This window comes from Monodelphis domestica, chromosome 3 (assembly GCF_027887165.1).
Source record: "Monodelphis domestica isolate mMonDom1 chromosome 3, mMonDom1.pri, whole genome shotgun sequence".
Classification (NCBI taxonomy): domain Eukaryota; kingdom Metazoa; phylum Chordata; class Mammalia; order Didelphimorphia; family Didelphidae; genus Monodelphis; species Monodelphis domestica.
Window position 1 is genome coordinate 106,374,056 of NC_077229.1, and position 2,538 is coordinate 106,376,593.

The window sequence follows — 2,538 nt, forward strand, 5'->3', positions numbered from 1 at the left end:
TTTTCTTTTCTTTTCTTTTCTTTTCTTTTCTTTTCTTTTCTTTTCTTTTCTTTTCTTTTCTTTTCTTTTCTTTTCTTTTCTTTTCTTTTCTTTTCTTTTCTTTTCTTTTCTTTTCTTTTCTTTTCTTTTCTTTTCTTTTCTTTTCTTTTCTTTCTTTCCTTCCCTCCCTTCTTTCTTCCCTCCCTTCTTTCTTCCCTCCCTTCTTTCTTTCTTTCTTTCTTTCTTTCTTTCTTTCTTTCTTTCTTTCTTTCTTTCTTTCTTTCTTTCTTTCTTTCTTTCTTTCTTTCTTTCTTTCTTTCTTTCTTTCTTTCTTTCTTTCTTTCTTTCTTTCTTTCTTTCTTTCTTTCTTTCTTTCTTTCTTTCTTTCTTTCTTTCTTTCTTTCTTTCTTTCTTTCTTTCTTTTCTTCCTTTTTTGTATCTTCAGTGCTTAGAACAGTGCCTGGCACATAGTAAGCACTAAATAAATGTTTATTGGATAACTGATGTCCTCCTTTTTGTAAGCTTATAAAAATGATCTCCATTTAGTGGTATACTCTCAATGATGGCCCAAGAGATCTATGCTATAAATCCTTTAATGACGTCTTAATCATTAAATAATTTCCCAGAAGATGTTATAAGTCATTTCTTACTCTGACATAAAGCTGTATATATTTGAAGCATTATATTTGTTTCTATGGTGATTCAAAGCTATTATGAGCGTCTTTAGGCAAAAATTATCATCATAGGAGAAAATGTGGCAAAATTGGAATACTAATGCATTGGTGGTGGAGTTGTGAACTGATCTAACCATTCTGGAGGGCAATTTGGTATTATGCCCAAAGGGCTTTAAAACAATGCATACTTTTGATCCAGTAACTACTAGGTCTGTATCCCAAAGAGATAAAAACAATGTGAAAGGATCTATTTGTACAAAAATATTTATACAGTTTGCTCTGTTTCCAGGTGGGATTGAGGAGGACTCACTGGGGTTGCCACCACCGCTACCATGGGAAGTCATGGAGAAGCTGCGGCGGGTGCTGAGCTACCAGGACAATGAAGAACAAGAGCTGACCTCACAAGATTCAAGATGAATTTGATCAGGTCCTGGATGCCTCAACACTTTCTTGGAACACAGATTGAAGTGATTTGCCATATGTTTCATGTGTGGCATTTTATGTTCTGTTATTGGAACGGCATTGCTATGGCTTCCAGGAGGGGTGAAACTTTTTGCAGTTTTCTATACTTTTGGAAATATTGCTGCATTAGCCAGTACTTGCTTCTTAATGGGACCTGTGAAGCAACTGAAAAAAATGTTTGAATCAACAAGGTTGTTACAGTTATTGTGTTGATTTGTTTGGTATTAACTCTGTGTGCTGCTCTTTGGTGGCATAAAAAAGGATTGGCTCTGCTATTCTGCATATTGCAGTTTTTGGCAATGAGGTGATATTAGTTTATCATATATCCCATATGCAAGGGATGCAGTGAAGAAATGCTGTACCTCTCTGATAAGTTAAAATAAAGATACTTTTTTGAAGGGTAAATTTTTGTATTGTCCAATTTTCTTGAGGAAACATATTTCTTCTAAGTTAATTTTTACTCCAAAAACATGTTGCAAAAATTTTAACATTTTTGTATACTGAGTAAAACCTTTTTCTGTTTAGTTAACCTGTTAAATTTATTTTTGCATCAGAAATTCACAATGTGACATTATTGTGGGATTCCAAAGAACAGGAAATTTTTAATCATAGAGCTTAGGTTATTTTATAAATCACTTAAATAGCTTCTTTTAAACTGCTTTAAAATTTGTATTTGTTTGGAGCAAGGTTATTGTGAATCTGCAGTAAAGTATATGTAATTTTCTGGGCCTTTATAATTTTTCTAAGACATCATTCCTTTTACTTGAAATGTGAAATAGTTTTTCTTTAGATTGAGTTGCATATTATGTAAAGCAAACAAATTAATATATAAATCATTATAATTTTAAAATAAAACAAAAATTAAAACAAAGCAAAACAAAACAAAAACCCAAACAATATTTATAATGGCTCTTTTTGTGGTGGCCAAGGATTGGAAGTGAAAGGGATGTCCATCAATTGGGAAATAGTTGAACAAATTGTGGTATATGATAGTAATGGAATACTGTTGTGCCATAAGGAATGATGAACAGGATGGTTTCAGAAAGAGCTGGAAATACCTACATGAATTGTTGCAGAGTGAAATAGGCAGAACCAGGAAAGCATTATATGCAGTAACAGAAATATTGTGGAATGATCAATTGTAATAGACTTATGTGAGATTTAAAATGGTTGAGGTCTTAAACTGTAATGATTAAAATAGTGGAATACATAAATTGTGATAGATATAAGAGAGGGTGAGTAAATTTGACTGCAGAAATATGTTTCACTACAGTGTCTTGGGTTTTAAAATCAAATATAAGGTGGTCGCCAGGGAAATATTCCCAATTATTCAAATACCCAAGTCAATTGGGTTTTATAGAGATTTTAATTAACAATACAATGAGTAATCAAAGAAAGAGAGAGAGAGTAAGAAAGGAATAAG

The 2,538-nt window shown here is 32.2% G+C and overlaps 1 pseudogene; it reads left to right on the forward strand.

Moving 5' to 3' along the window:
- The first annotated feature begins 946 nt into the window (after positions 1–946).
- On the forward strand, positions 947–1,520 carry LOC130453569 (vesicle transport protein SFT2A-like; annotated as a pseudogene).
- Positions 1,521–2,538: the final 1,018 nt, after the last annotated feature.